We start from the raw sequence: 16,518 nt of genomic DNA on the forward strand, positions 1-16,518 counted from the left end.
TTGTTGATATCCATGCGGCTCCCCAGCTGGAACTCAGAGCAGACGGGGGTTCTTTATGCATTTTCTCCAGAGCCAGGCTGGTGAGGATTTGTTCAGGACTGGAGAAACTGATACTGAGATTTTCAGCTCGGCAGGAGGGAATCTCTGTTTGCTTAATTTGGGAAGAGACAGCCCTATAACTTACAGTATGTAAAGCTTAAGCAGAAGTATCCCCTCGTGTAGAGTTTGAGGCAGCCAGAAAAAGTCATTCAGGCTGCCTGAGCCATTCCACAGGCTTCCTCCATTCCTTCCAATACAAAGAGAAGCCTGCTCCACACAGTTTATGCAAGGACTAGACTCCAGTGTAGAAATCCAGGGATTCCCACAGCCACATGGAGTGTAACCAACCCCCTGTATAATTTCTTCCAGAGGTGAGTTAAAGAGCTCCTTCTGGAAAACACCTGACCTCCTCATTTCACCTGGTGCCCTGGGAAGCTCTTCCAGTGCTGGACATCCTCCATGGATGTTTTTGTTAGGTTTCTTCAAGGTTAAATTTGCAATTGTCTTGGAAGAGATATCATTGTTCCCAAAAGCCCTCCCCACCAACTGCCATCCCATATCAGTGCCTGGAGCAGTGACCAGGTCCTGTCTCAGTCACATCCTTGACAAGTTGACACCTTGGGTTCCTTCAGGAGAATGCTGGGCACCTTCCATTTCCCAGCCTCAGAGTCACTGTTTGGCTTTGCAGAGTTGCTCCTGTATTTTCCCTTTCTCCATTAAGGAAGGAACAGAGCCTGATCATGGCCTTCCAGCAAGTTCCTGGAGCTGTGTGCCAGAAGGAATCCTTCCTGCTGGGATCATCCATCTGAGGGATCACAGTCCCCCTTTATGGCAGCTTTAGGGCTGCTGCAAATCTCCAGTGTCCTCCAAGTCCTTTTCCAAACTATTCCTTTCTGAGGCAGCATCCTGTGAGTGTAACCTGTGTTTCTTGTTTCAGATTTCTTACCTTGTATGTGACAGTTTAAATCATGTTTCACTGGCATGTGGCCAGCTCTCACTCATGTCAGATCCCAGTGTATTGATAGCCCAATTCTGCTTCTTGTTCCCCTCCCACCAATCTCACTGGCATCTGCAAACTCTCCCATGACAAGGATTTATATAGTCATTCAGATCATTGATAAAAATATTAAATAAAATGGCAATGGGAATTTCTCTCTTATCCCAGATATTTTTAGCCAATGTAATATTGCTGTATGTTTATTGAGTTGTGGCTGTTGGAACATCCAGTAAATATGCCTTTGAAGAACAGCCAGTTTCCAGGAATGCTTTCTACCTTAAATGTGCATTCCCAATCCATTATGCTGGCAGCTGAGGCCAGGGAAAACATAAATGTTAAATGCATAGGTGTGTGTATCACTGCTGGTGCAGGTGTTTGCACAAGTGTAACCAGATCATGCATGCCCTGTGGTGCTGATGCAGCTTGCTGGCCTTTGGATTAGGAATTGACTCCTTGGCATTCTGAGGTCCAGCAGGAGGTTTTCCCATGTGGATTGGAGCAGCTTCTGAAGGGCTGAAGGTGCTGTTGTTTGGGAAGAACTCCTTTTCCTGGCTTTATGAGTCAGAGCTGAGCCTGAGCCTTGCAGCTTACCACAGTCATGCAGCTCTGCTTTGTGCCACCGTGTGTCAGCCAGGCTGGACAATGTCTCTGGGGAGCTGGACACTGTCCCTCTGGTGGTGCCCACCCCCTAGAACACTGTTAATCCACATTTCAAATGTTGCTTTTCAGTTGCTGGATCCCAGTGGGTAACAGGGCTGCTCTGATTGCCATGGACTGAGCTGGATCTGCAGGTTTATCCAGAGCCAGGTATGCACAGGTCAGTGCCAGTATTCCCAGAATGGCAGTGTGGCAGGATGATTCCTTTACCACAAAGGATACCTTTGCCATCAACCCTCAGGTTTATGGGTTGTTCAGGACCTCTCAATGGGGAGCTCATTTAGATCCCTGGTTATGAGGTTATAAACCCAGGGAATTATTTGTAAATATCTCCTTCACCCTCCAAATCTGCATCTGTCACCTGGCTTTGGGAGGTGTGGGCATGGTAGGATCTGGCTTCCCACTTCCAGAGGGAAGGGTTAGATGGGATATTAGGGAGAAAGTCTTCCTTATGAGGGTGGGCAGGCCCTGGCACAGGTTGTCCAGAGAAGCTGTGGCTGCCCCTGGATCCCAGGAAGTGTCCAGGACCAGGTTGGATGGGGCTTGGAGCAACCTGGGACAGTGGAAGGTGTCCCTGCCCATGGCAGGGATGGGATGAAATGATGTTCAAGGGCCCATCCAACCCAAACCAGTCTAGGATTCTGTGATTTTCTGATTCTGTGATCTGCCCCTTTTGCAGCACTTCCCAAGAGCAGAAGTGTCACTGTTGGAGGGAGGGACAGAGGTAGCTCTTCTTCTGGTAGCTGTGTAGCAAATCTCCCTGCAGAAATACATCTCAGAATCTCAGAACTCCTCAGAACTGGCCAAATATCCCCAGGCTGGTACAGCAGAGCACAAAGGAAGTGGTTGATATTCAAACCTTGGTCTTTGGTTGTGCAGGAGCTGAAAGCACAGGCAGGGCTGTGCCTCTGGGAGAGAGGCCTGGGCAGCCTTTGGCACAGGAACAGGAGCTTTCCTGTGCCACACTGGAGATGGAGGAGTTTTTATTTAAAGGAGGTGACTTGGCCTGTGTGGAGCTGCCCTGCTGTGCACAGCCCTGATCTCACTGTGGGATCAGCTCAGCACAGACAGCTCTGGAGGAGGGTCGTGGCTGGGGAGCTTGGACAGGAATAGAGGAATTCTGAGTGTACACAGCATCATCCAAGTGCTCCATCTCGTTGCTCATGGCACTTAGGCAGGAGGGAACAAGAAGGGAGGGCAGCTGAAGGTAGTTCCTGCTACAGTCAGCTCAGTGTGGCCTAGGAAGGCCTTGGGCAACCTATCCACCATCCCTGTCTGCTTTTCATTATTGTTTTTATAGCCAGAAATAAGAGCTTTATTGGCTTTATTCGTCTCCTGTCAGATGCCCAATCAACATCTGGCAATGCAATAATTCCCAGAAAGTGCTGACCTAGTGAGAGCCAGTGGAGCAGGAGCTGTTCAGGAAGGGCTCCATCCCCCTTCCCATCCCTGGCTGCTCTTATCATTATCTTCCCAGCACAAGTGGGATGTGTACCCACCTCACTGGATTTCAGAGCACCAGGCTCCTGGGAAATCCTGAGGTTGGAAGGCACCTGACAAAACAGCTGGGGCATGGAGATAGGGGCAGGAGGAACTGAGCAGGAGATGGGGCATCCTAAAAACTGCTGCTGGGCTGGAGTCTGCCCATGCATAGGGAGAGGATTGGAAAAGTGGGTCAGAAAGGAGCTGATCCATTCCTTTGAGCAGTGCTAAGCCAGGGTAAGGGATGCACACAGCAGGGCAGAGCAGCTCAGCTCCCCCTCCTCCCATTTGCCTTTGGATTTGCACAGGACTCGGAACTCAGACATGAGAATGCAGGGATCCTTCCCAAGGGATCTTTGAGAGCGTTTCCTGCATCTTCCTGTTAGAAGATTTTAAGATCCAGTAGAAGATTGAATAGAGAGGAACCCATTTTTATTTACTTGGGTGCATATTGGACTCCTCATAAAATAGGGTGTAACAAGCCAAAGGCAAGTTCTGTTCCGCTTGGAGATTAGCTGGAGTGTGGCTGCTCCAGCAGGTCCAGCAGGTTCCCTGTCAGATCCCTGCGCTCCCACACGGGATTTCTTGAGCCCCCTTTTCCCACACAGTCCCGCCCTGTCTTCTCCCTCAGCTGTGGGTGGCTCGGTTTGTGCTGGATTGTGGGACCTGCCTTTCCACATCTTGGCTTTTCTTTGCCCCCTCTCCTACATTCCAGCTCCAGCCAGTTGGTCAGGGCAGTTCCTCCCTCTTCTCTGTCAGAGTCCTCTCCCCACATTTGGGTCCCTTTCTGCTGGCCAGTTCCATGGCAAGTTCCCTTCTATTCCCGTGGCACTGTTCCTGTCCCTCTGATCGTGCTCCTGTCCCAGACCAGCTGCTGTCCAGCTCTTTCATGTGCTCTCCTGCCCCATAAATCTTCTGTGGGCTCTGCAGCCCCTCTGGAAGCCCTTCCCAAACATCCACCCTGAGACAGCATCTAACCAAGGCCGCTTTGTGACTTCAGGTGGTTTTGTCACCTTGTGCCTGCACTTTGGTGTCTGTGATGAGTGGAGTGGGTTCCCCTTTCCTCCTGCCCAGAAGTGGAGCCAGAGCAGACGGTGTTTGGCTCCAAGAGGGAAAAGCTGTATCCCAACATGGATATTCCCCTGGAGTAGCAAACTCTGCCATTAAACAAGGACTCAGACCCTTGTATCCCTAAGCAATGCCGGGTATCTGCAGCCCGCTCCCATCCTGCCCCTTTCTGGGACATGCAGTGTCCCCGAGACCCCAAAGCTGTGTGTCTGTGCCCATCCTCTGCTCCAAACCTGCAGCAAAAGACACAGATCACTCAGAGAATGGTCCTGAACTGCCTCATCAGCTGCCCACTCGTGTGAGCAAATGCCACCAGTGGGAGCCGAGGCATCGCAGTCCAGCCCAGAATGCTCCTTTGAAGACATTTCAGCGGCTCAATTAAGTTTCCACTTGTGTGTTTTCTTTTTCCCCCCCTTTGCTTCCATGGTCATTTAAAACAAATAAAGTGAGCAGAACACGGCAGCGTGATAACCACCCTTTAATTCCCTTCCCACGGGTCTCCTGATTATTTGGTGATTCAGCGGCAGCGGGGGGAACGTTTACGGAAGGGAAGGCGGGAGCTTCCCACAGGGACAACAGCTCCCAGCTCCCGAGCACTGGGGAGGAAATACGTGCCTCGGGTTCTCCTTTTCAGTCCCATGGATGTGGTGAATGCAGGGCAGAGCCCGGGCCCTGGAAGAGCAGTGGCCCCGTTCTCAGTGCCCTCGTTGTTCTCGCATTGTGCTCTGGGGACGGCACCAGCGCTCGGGATGTATTTCACGCTTCTGTGCAAACACAATATGAGATGAAGAATTCATACCCTCGCACAAGACCAGAGTGGATTTTCTCATAATAAGGAAAAGCAGCCAGATTGGAGCCTGCCAATTCCTGCCCCGTGCTCCTGCCTCCTTAGGAAGTTCAAACAAGCCTGTGCTTTTAAACTGGTACAGAGAAGTATATTACATTTTTTTAAAAAACCAACACAAACCATTTTGGATCTTTTTTTACATTATTACCCCCCACCCCCGTCTTGGTAGGTGACTTTTCCAGCCTTCCCCAACTTGTTCTGCGGGGTCTGAGTGGGGCAGAGGAGAATTCCATGTGTTTTATGTGCGTGAACAATTAATAGTGGGACTGCGTGTTGCTGGAAGAGCCTGTAAAACACACCCCAGGAGGGGGAAAAGAACAACTGCCCAGCCTGCTAAACACTCCAGAGCTGTTCCTGTCCTGGAGGAAAACATGATGTGGGGGTTTGCTTACTCATCAGCAGCAGTAAATAACGGGCCTCACCTTGAGCTCTCCTTCAGCCACCTCTGCTTCTCCCCAGCCTCCAGGCTGGCAAGGAAAGGAAACACTTGCTGTCCTCTGAGTGACAAATTGGGGGTTTATAGCTGTTCACATTTTAGCTTTTGTTTCTTCCCTGAAAAGCTCTGTTCTCATCCTTGTGGCTTTGTATTTCCCAGCATTCGAAGCCTGGAGTGCTTCTGCCAGCCTGACACTGGAGGTGAGTCCTGACCCCAGGGCCTGAGCTGTCACTGCCACATCCCAGGCAGGCATTGTGCATGCAGGTGCTTTTCCTGGGCAGGACGCAGGGTGCACCTGAGCCATTCCATACATTGATAATCTTGGAACAGCTCCGTCAGCAGCTTCTCCTCTCTCATGCGGTTCATGGAGATGTTTCCATCCCTGGGTGCCCTGGAAGTCCCAACAAGCCATGAGTTCAGGACCTGCTGAAGGGTGTTGATCCAGACACTGGATCAGAAAAAGCACAGAAACCTGTGCTTTTCCCAGCACCTTCATAAACTGTCCTGAGTTAAAGTGATTCAGGGAGCACATTTCTGGACTGTCAGCGAGCTGCATCCATCACTCCCCTGAACATGCAGCAGATTGTTAATGCTCCAGGCCAAATATCACGTCTTTTTTAATGCCTACCAAATGTAGTGTGTGCTGCTGGCTTTATATTTATAATAATTATTAAAGTAATGGCAGTAGCTGCATTCCTATAGGCTAGAAGTGGCCAGGAACAGACAAAAAAAAAATGATTCATTGTTCCAATTAATGCTCGAGCTCACACCGGTGATTAATTAGCCTGGCGATAGCGCTATGCAAAAGATCAGGGTGAGAATTAATAGGGAGACACGTGCTGACTTTTAAGATGTTTCCAGCACTCTTTAGTGCCTTTCCTTGGGCCCGTTTAATTGGAGGCAGCAGCACGGGCTCGCTCCGCACCGACACCCCCGACAGCAGCACTGCGGAATATTTATATGACAGGGTGTCGTGGCAAACTTCAAAATTAAATTCCCATCCAGGTCTCTAAATATAATTCTGAAATGTCAGAGATGCTGGGAAGAATGCTGGCGCTGGATGAAGTTGCTGTCACGGAGAGGCAATAGTGTGCCAGATTTATACAGGCCTCAATAGGGAGGTGACTTTTCAGCTCCGGTGTTTAAGGAGCCTGAGGTGCTCTGATGGACATAGTTCACCTGGACATATTTCTCCCGGTGGGAGGCACAGGATCCAACAGGAACACATGCTGGAGCCTTGTGTGCCTGATGTGGATGAGGGAGATGGAGCAGGGGCAGCTCCCAGGAGCCTGCAAGTTCCCAAGAGGCACAAACCATTCTGGAGCACCAACCTTTGAAGGTGAGCCCTGTTGGCAAAGTTTCTCCTCCTGGTTTTATTCATTGCTCCTTCTGTCGCCTCATTATCTCTCCCTTCTGCACACTGGTGACTCCCACCACCCCAATTCATTTTTTCCCAGTTGCAGCAGCTCTTGAGTGGTTTATAGAGATGGGGTTGAGCCAGTCCCCCCCCGGCTGCTCCCAAATCGCTGACGAGGCTGATTCCTCTGTTCACACATCAATCTGTGAGCACCAGCAAAGTTCCATCTTGGCTGACTTAATTGTTAGGAGCTGCAACCCCAATGTCTTTGTAAATAAAATAGTTTGATCTCATGGGGCCTGCCTGGAGAGAAGGGAATAAATACATCAATATGTAAATGGATCCGCAAGAGGAGGATGAACTGGGACTTTGCAAATCTGATAAAGCATCTTAGGAGATGTCACTGCAGTTTGTTCATATTCTGATGAAGCAGACAGTGAGGCTGGATCTCAGCCTGGGTTGGGGAGGCAGGGAGGCAGGGAGGGAGGGAGGGAGAGGGAAATGAAGAGGGAGGGAGGGAGAAATACGGCACCAGCACACCGTGACTGCAATTCTTGTATGGATTGATTTGACTCCAGTATATTCTGAGGTTGGTTTAATTGCTCCTTTAGTCCCAGGCTTTGATTTTCCTGTTGTTTGCACGTCTCTGCCACTGAGTCTTTCCTGCATTTCAGGCAGCCTGGCTGGGGCAGTGTCCAGCCTGAGCTGCACTTCTGTGTAACGGAGAGTCAGTGCCTGTTCTAGCCCAGCCCTTGCACAGTCTCTGCAGCAAAGTAGGCACGTGTTAATGTCAGCAAAGGTCAGGCTTTTGCTGGATGGTTGTTTTAGCTGTGTAACAGCATCGGGGGTTATTTTGGAAAACAAAGCCTGAAGCTTTTGGGACACCTTGTTCATGATGGACCTGTGCTGGTGTAATCCTCATAGGAGATGAGAGGGAACTGGGGGGAAGCAGCTGCAAGGAGCACGGGCAGGAGAAGGTGCAGTGGCCAGCGTGCATCCTGGATCCTGCCTGGCTATCCCTTCCCTTTGCTTTCCCGGCAGCTCCGTGGCGCTCCCGGGGCACGGGTGGCGATGCCGAGATTCCGCTGCCCAGGGCAGCTCCCGTGCCCTGTGCCGGGCAGGAGCAGAGCTGTCCCCGCCGGCGTGGGGCCGTTCTCCAGGGTTTTCCATGCCGGGAGAGCAGGAGATCGCTCCCTGCCGCCTCGCTGCCTGCGGCGCTGCTCCGTGTCCGCGGGCGCAGCTCCAGCCCTTGTTTTGCAGCGCGCCACGTGGAATTTTATCACCTTCAACAATGAAATCTGTCACCTTCAAGCTGCCTCATTGTGATCTGGGGACTCGAGCCCGGCCGCTGGAAGTGGCTGTGTCACAGAGCACCGCGTCCCTCCCCAGCGCTCACGCCCACGACCGACTTGAGGGAACTTTAGGGACCACAATTACGCTGTTTTGTCCCCGGGATCAGATCAGATCTTAATTGATCTTTTTTCTTTCTTTCCCTCCCTCTGCCTCCTCCTGTCTCATGTGCGTCTCAGTCGCCGTCTCCTGATGGCTGCTTCCCCTGCTCCAGCTCGGAGAATAAATCCCACCAGGCCCGCAGTACAGGCAGTGCTCAGGAGATCTGGCATGTTAAAGAAGCATAAATACATTTTAAAAGGATGGCACCCTCGTGCTGCATCAGCTATAGAAACACAGGGGTTTGTGTTGGCTCTGGACCTTCTCTGTGGGAAAGTGATTTCACAGTAAAGCCAGGGAGTGCTGCCTCTTCAGCAGACATGGCTTGGATATGTCACAGCTCTTCAAGTGGCCTTTGTGGGAGCCTTTCTGGGGACAGTTTGGTAATAAATTGGCTTTTATTAATCTGCTTTAATTCCCTGCTAAGATTAGAATGCTTGCTACATTTCTCTGGTAGAAGAGAGAAGAGAGAAGCTCCAATGTAGCTGCATTTTTGCTTTAGGGGGGTGAGTAGTTTCTCCTTAAATGCAGTTATGTACATTTACATACACATTTGTATAGACTAATTATAAACTCGCCATCAGTGCTGCAATATCTGTACAGCAAAGGGGTTGTCACTGCTTGGAAACGCCTGCTTTGGAGCAGAAATCAGACCTGTTTTGTGAAATCATTTGGTCACATCTTTGGGGTTTAGATTTTCAATGAATAATCAATACCTGCAACAAAAGATTTAAACAAAAAAAAAAGGTGTTCATTGAAATTTCTCCACAGGAAAAAATCGATCCCATGTATTATTAAATACAAAGAGACTTATGTCTTGAGTTTCATCTCGCCACAGCTTATAATAACCCTTCAGAAGCTTGAAGCAGGGCTTTTTTTCATTAAACAAAATGTTGGGTTTCCCTGAGCAACTCTGCTTCATTACAGGCATGTGTTGGAAGGTGCATGTGCCCAGCAGCTCTGGCCTGGAGGGCTGAGCTCATCCCTGCCCCTTTTCATAAAAAACGGGAATATTTATTTCCAAAGTGGCTGCATAAGGGGTGTCAGCATATGAACAGTGACAGGGAAGCACATTTTCTGGATGGCAGGTTTAAACATCTGCCTCCTGAGCACCTGGGCATGGAAGTGTGGCCATAGAGAGGTCACTGGTGGCTAAAGGTGCAGTGGGTGATGCTGCAGCTCATCCCCTGGTCCCCCGCAGCCCGTCATCCCTGACCTCAGAGAAATCCCCCATCTCTGTGCAGTTGCTGTGCACTTGGACACTTTAGTGTGTCCTAGGGCTGGGAATACAAGGATTTCCAGCACCACGAAGCAGGAGCTGGGGGAATACCCTAATTGCTCTGTCCCTTTACAATTGGATTCTCCAGAGGTGGGTCTCCAAGGCAGCCAGGCAAACTTGGAATAAAGAAATACTTCAATTATATTTTCATTCCCCATGGCCAAATTCCAGTCTCCAAAATGGGATTACCAGGGTGAGATGCAGCTGAGTTTCACCTCTGCCCACCTTCAGCAGCTTCCATTGTATCCCTGTGCCTTGGAGAGCTCTGGGGATGCACCTCCCACCTCTGTGGATGTGTTGGGCTGGTATTGCTGCCTCCAGCCTGTCCTAAGCCAGGGTGTCCAACTGACTGACCCAGCTGCAGAGATTTTATGACAAGCCAGTGCAAACCATTCCTCCAGCACACATAGATTTGTTTTACAGGGCAAAAATTAGCAGCAATGCAAATATCATACTCTCTTTTATTTCCCCTGTCTTTTTTCCCCCTCTTTGCTTCAGGAAAGAGGGAGGAGGCGAGGCAGGATTGACACTTTCTCACTTTCTCCTGCCAAGGGCTTTTCCTAAGATGCCTGTTGGGAACACTCCTGTGTGTTTCTCTTTAGGTGAGAGCTCTTTTGATTTTCTTGATGCCAAAGTCGCACCAAGGTGCCTGGAGAAGGATTTGCTGCTTGCTTATGAAATCCATTCTCCCTCGAGGATCTGCTCTTTCCAGCTTGATAAACTCTTAATTCTTGCTGTCTAACAACACCGAGGGACTGTGTTTTGTGCCTTGATGAGTGTTTGGTGATTGATGTTCATTTGTGCTTGCAGGAGATCAGTAACCTCATTTCAGTTTTGCCAGAGCATCGGGACAAGAGCTCTGTGTCCTTCTCCCTTCTTGGTCAGGTACAAATGAAAGAGAAAGTGAAGAGGCTGTGGCCTCCAGAGCTACCCTGTCACCCTATGGCTCGAGCCCTGGCACTGTTTGTGCCCCACGTTGCCCAGGGGCACGTGGGAAAGGACGTGCTCGGCTGTTTTTGCTGTCATTTTATCTTGGCTTTAGTCTTGGTTCCCTTCTCTGTCTGGGATATTTGGAAGGAGCTGTTGTAACTTGGCATGGGAGTAGGTTGCTTAAATATTACCTCACAGAGTCGATGTAAATTTAGAGTAGATAAGACTTGGACCCCAAATACCTTTTTTAACCCTTTACTGTCTTTTCCAAGTGCATTCCCTTTGCTCTTTCTGAGCTCTTTCCAGCAGTTTTGAGAGGAACACGACTCCTGTTCTATCACTTGTCTGTGATACCCAAACAGTTTCTATGTGGCCAGCAGAGAGATCTTTCACTTGCCCCTGCACGTGCACACACACAGGTACATCCTCTGGGGAAGGGTTTGTCAGCACAAGAAATTCCAGAGGAAAAATGCCCATAATGATGAATTCACAGAAAATATGCAATCCTATGCCCAGATAACCAGATAATATTATCCACCAAACTGTGACACTGTTCTCAGAGAGTAAATGTAATTTCCCTTTAAAAATCCATTTTCTTTCCTTAGAAGAAAGGACATCTGTAGGAACTGGAGCATCTGTACTGAAAGGGAGAAGGTGAAGGAGCCTGTGAGCATTCCCTTCCTCCTCTGGTCTTACGCAGATTCTAAACACAGGTCTGTTGTTTCTTATATATATTTATTTTTCCTCTCTGCTTTTTTGCTTTGAAGTATCTGCCTGTATTCCCAATGAAGAACAGCTGAGAGATCAGGAAAATGGCTTAAGAATTCAGTGGGCTGTGAGCTATTTGGATTGGAAACAGTGTCTGGGAGAGAGCTCTTCACACTGCCTTGCTAAACAATCTCCTCCTGTCACCATCGGCGGTGTCTGTCCTTTGTTTGTCACCTTCCCTCTGACTCTCCAGAGCCTTCAAGGGAACGAAGGAGGCTCCTTTTCTTTTTTTTTCTTTGTTAAATTCCCCCAAGCCCTGGTTTAAAAACGCACAGCACAGCCCTTATGGCCCATCTGCCGCTGTTTCAGGTTTGCTCCATGGCTTTGTTCACCATTTCCCCTGGATCCTTGGGAGCCATAAGCAGGACCCAAGTGCCACCCTGAGCTGCAGCTCCCCCTCTGCTCCTGCCAAAGAGGAGCTGCCCACAGAACACTCAGGCACAGATTCTGGAGTGTCTCTAAAGCCGTTTTTGTTCAGGAATTCCTGATGTTGTTGTTCCTGCTGACCTCTGTGGGCTGTATCTTTTCCAAATGTTTCTGACGTTTCTCACAGGGTAATCTGTGAATGTCACAGACAAGAATTCTGCTGACTTCAGTTTGGCTTCTGTTCCCCATTGGATAGGCTCCTCTCGTTATGGGGGAATGCCTCCAGCCAAAGAGAGAGGAAAAAGCCCCCAGCCCCTGAGCTAAGTGAAAGCAGGCCCGAAGGAAAGCTCGTTCCAGCCGCAGTGCCTCTCGCTGGCTGGCTTCTGTTCCGTGCTTGGGGATGTGCCAGACTCCAGTGCCTCTGTGCTTTTGATTCCTGTTTATCCCCGGCAACATGATTGTCTATAATTACATATAATCTCCTCCTTGTTTACTCTTCTTCCTCCAGGTCTGAACGCAAGCTCGATGGCAACTCTCTGCTCCGTCTGCCAGGGCTCCCGCTCCAACCGCTCCTCTCCATCCTCCACCTTCTTTTTCCAAAGTAACAAAGCCATTGGATTTCCTCCCACCCCTTCCCTGCGCCTCCCCTCCCCCTCGCTGGCACCGGGGTTATTTATACAGAATGTGGAAACAATTTGCAGGAAAGTGAACAATGTAAATGGGACCGAGGGAAGGGAGGCAAGTTAGTTGTGCACAACTGTGAGAGCCCCAGCAGTGCAACGCTGCTTTTTGGGGAGCACAGGGAGCAGACTGTTTCCCTTTCTTCCTTCTCCCCTCTCTCCCCATCTCCCTGAGCTCTTTCCATCCTGCTGGAGTCAGGGCCAAACCAGAGCAACCAGATCTGAGTGCATTTTGGAGGACGTTCAGGTTGGATCCCGCCCTGCAGCTCCGTGAGGCGGTCTCTGTGTACTTAATCCCCTCGGAGGTTCTGCTCTGGGATCGTTCCTGCTCCTGGATTAGCATTAATGAAGAGCATGTGTGCTGCAGAGGTCCTGCTCCAGGCCCGGAGCTGCAGCACTGCCTGGTGTTAGACACAGCTCTTCCCAGGAGCAGTTCGGCTCCAAGAGGACATTTCTGCGAGTGAACGAGGCAGGAACTTTTTGCAGCCTAATTTCAATCTTTCTGCCCTCACCTGCTGAGCATGGCATTTCCAGGGCATCCCAGCACCTTGCTGATTCCATTGGGAGTGTGTCTGTAAATCCAGCTGTTTCCCTGAGTGCTCTGGGATGAGGAAGCTGAACCAGCACTCACTCAGCACCTCTGAGCAGTTCTGGGCTCTTCAGACCTTGCTCTGCACGGTGAAGTCCTCAAAGAGAGATGATCCAAACACACATCCTTTGGGAAAGGGCCATAGGTGTTGCAGAGAGAAGGGAATGTTATCCTGGATTCCAGGTCGGAGCAGAGCAGCTGCCCTGGCCACAGTGGGGGCCTCCTGCCCTCCCTGGAGCCTCCTGCCCTCCCTGGAGCCTCCTTCCCCATCAGCCTTGGCAGGATCTGTGCATTGTGCTGAGCTGGTAGGGCAGGGCCAGGAAGCTGCCAAGTGGGACAGTGTGTTCTTCCCTAAACCAGGCAGATTCCTGGCTGAGAACTGGTGCAGCTGATCCACTGTGATCCAGTGGCACAGAGGGACAGTCAGAAGGAATCTCTGGTGGGCTTTTCCTTCCTGAGAATCCATCCTCTCTACTTTCCAGTTCCTCCTGCTCTTTCTCCATCGTTGTCTGCACACAGTGTGAACTTCCCGTGGATGTTGGTTCTGTCACCTGCCATGTCTGCTCTCCCACATGGAATGGCAGGTGTGCCTGGACAGGCTGGGCCTTCCTAAGCTCAGTGCACAGCAGATTCTGTTCCAAATGCTGCTTCCTTTATCCAGTTCTTGGCTGACTTCACAACTCCAGGAGTAAAGCCCAGGGAGGGCTGGAGCAAAGACACTTTGCCCACCAATATTTTCTGGTCAGAGCAGTTCAGCTCTTTGGGTTCTCCTGATTCCCACTGACTCTGAGGAGGGTCCAGGAGAACAATTTCTGTTTTCCCTCCCAATCCAGGCATCAGCATGGACTGGGAGGCTGAAACTGGGAACAGACAGAACCCAGACCCAGCAGTGGGGCCCAGTGGAGCTGGGTGGTCACCGATTCTCACTGCAGCCTCGGCGTGTCCAGGAGCACAGTGTGAGCCACAGCCTGGCTGCTTCCCATCCCTGCTCCTGGCAGGAGCCTGCTGGTGTCTGAGCACCTGCCCAGGCTTGTTCCACACTGTGCTTCCCTGCTGGCAAAGGGAAGGATAGGAGAGAGCTCCAATCTGTCAGCCTCTGGAGAGAGGCTCGTGCAGGAGGGCAGGAGGGCAGCAGCTCTGCTGCTCAGAGGAGGCTCTGGGCACCCCACTGAAGGCCTTAGAGCAGACACAGACATTTCCAGTCTCTCTCTGACTCCCGAGGGTCTCCCCTTACTCCTGGAGAGATGCAGCTTTGAGTTACCCTGCATGGAGAGCTCTCAACTCACTTTCAACAGGTTCAGGCAAAGTGGAGGCTTGAAGCTCTTATAGAGACTAAACTGCAGAGACCAGAGGGATGAGGGTAATTTCAGAAAAACAGCCATTGGAACACTTGTGCTTTTTCCCTTATGGTTCTAAATGTTCAAATTCTCTACAAAAATATGAGACAAACTCTCCTTGGAATGACTGTGCTGCTGAAAACATTTGGAATTTCCTCTTTCATCTGGTTCTTTCTATTTTTTAAGATCATTTTGAGGGCTCTTTAGATGAGAACAGATTTGTATTCCTCTCTCTCTGCTGCTCACTTCCCACCTGAAATCCTCGGCTGCTCTTTGCAGTTCCCAACACAATGGCGAGTGAAATCCTGAATGGAGCATTCAAACTTGAGGTGAGGAAAAGCAACAGCAGCAGATGGGCTTGTAAACAGCAGAGACCTGGCTCGGGCACAGAGGTCCTGGCAGAGTGGGAAGGAGCAGGAGGGTTGGTAAACACGGAGCAATTTCCATTTTCTGGGCTGAAATGTGGGGATCTGGGGAAGGGAGGGCAATGTAGGAACAGCAGCTCTCCCATTCTGGCACAGTCAGCTCTTCCCAGAAAAGCTATTCCTGTCAGAACTTGCAGCAAATGGGAGAAGATGGGAAACTGGGGGATGTTTTCCAGCATCAGGGAATTTGTGGGTTATGAAAACAAGATTTCTAGCAGCCCTTTTGCACAGTCTCGGTTTCTAAAGAGGTATCCTGCTGTTTTCCTGCCATTCTTCCCTTCCCTTGAATTCCTTCTGAAACTCAGCAGAGTTGGGAGTAACTTCACTGATACAAAATTCCCAAAAGTTACCTGAAAGTTTGCAGCTGGACAGAGGAAAAAGAAACCCAGAGCAGAGTCCCCCCATGGGTGGAAGAAAAAAGCAGAATAAGGAGGCTCAGTTCCATAGTTTACTGAGCCCAGAGGGATTTCACAAACCACATGGCATCAAGTGTCAAAGAAATGAGGGATGAAAACCAACGTGGAGCAACGGAGCAGCCCAAAACTCCCACAGCCCAGCGAGGCTCCAGAAATGTTGGAGAGGCTTAAACAGCCCCTTAATGGGAACGTGCTGGCCAAGAGCAGCCCCTCCACCTTGTTCTGTCAGGAGAAAGTCCTGACTCTTGTCATGGGTGTTCTTTCCTTGGACAGGGAGACTCTGCACGTCCTGTGGAGTCCAGGAGTCACGGAAAGCAGACTGATGAAAGATGATTCCAAGCTGGGATTTTGGAGAGGTTTGTTCTTGATCTAGGATTGATCTGTTGTTTCTATTTTTCTTGGGAATTGGGAGGGGACAGGCTACTAAGTCTCTGAGCCTTAATGTAAAATGATTAGAATCTGGAACAGATTCCAAAACAGACATTTAGGGACTACTAAATGTACAAAGCAGCTTGGATATCTATCACCAGAGTTCATCCAGTCCTGGAAAAAAACGTCTGAAATGGGCAGTGCTTTAACAAAGTACAGATGTTTGGGGACTCAACATACAAGGAAAAATTATGAGGAGGAAGAGATAACACTTTCTCCATTTCTTAGAGAGAGAGAAAATGCCAGAAAGTTATTAATTTTATTCCCAGGACTCTGATAGCCAGACAGGGATCCAAGGTTAAGGTCATCCCCATGACCTGACACTTGCAGAACAAGTGGGATCCCTGCATCCTGGCACGAGGAGTTCTAGGGAGATTTGTAATCCCCAGTAATAACCTTGGAGGTTAATTGGTGTCTGGAAAAGAGTTTATTTGGTAGGTGGACTAGAGGGGCTTTAATTATGTGTTTAAATCAGTGTTGCTTCAAGCATTCATTTTGCCTGGGAAAGGAGGGTGTAATGTCAGGAGTGACATTTTCACACTGCTTAGACTGGGAGACAACCAGGGGGACTGGAGAGAGCCCATGGACTGAGTAAAATCATCTCTTCATTGTTTTGGGCCAAAATTCCCTGGACTTCGTGTAAGGCTCAGTTTTCTGAGAATGGCACTCAGCAGTTTTTGGACAGTCAGCCTGTCAGAAGGAATCCCTCTGAAATACACACTGGATTTCTTTTTTTTGGCCTTATTTCTCTTTCCTGCTTTGTGTCATATTCTCCTCACGGCTTTCCAGAGCAGAGTTACTCTTCCACTTGTTCCCTTTTGCCTCCTGCTGAGTCAATTCCTTTCTTTTCCAACATTATTTGTACTGTAGTCACTCCCAGAATCTGGGAAATCATCCTCAGAAGTCTCCCTATCTCCTGAGCTTACTGCCAACTCTCCCACTAAAGCTTTGAATTCTTTGTTATAAA

At 49.8% G+C, this 16,518-nt stretch overlaps 1 long non-coding RNA gene across 1 annotated transcript in view; it reads left to right on the forward strand.

The window, feature by feature from the left end:
- The window catches only part of LOC106861075 (uncharacterized), a 62,416-nt gene that overhangs the window by 30,233 nt on the left and 15,665 nt on the right, over window positions 1-16,518 (forward strand). Inside the window, exon 4 of the long non-coding RNA XR_015806625.1 lies at window positions 11,147-15,478. This is a non-coding gene — a long non-coding RNA (uncharacterized LOC106861075). The remainder of the gene's footprint in view (window positions 1-11,146; window positions 15,479-16,518) is intronic.

Source organism: Sturnus vulgaris, chromosome 13, assembly GCF_052056855.1.
Source record: "Sturnus vulgaris isolate bStuVul1 chromosome 13, bStuVul1.hap1, whole genome shotgun sequence".
Lineage (NCBI taxonomy): Eukaryota > Metazoa > Chordata > Aves > Passeriformes > Sturnidae > Sturnus > Sturnus vulgaris.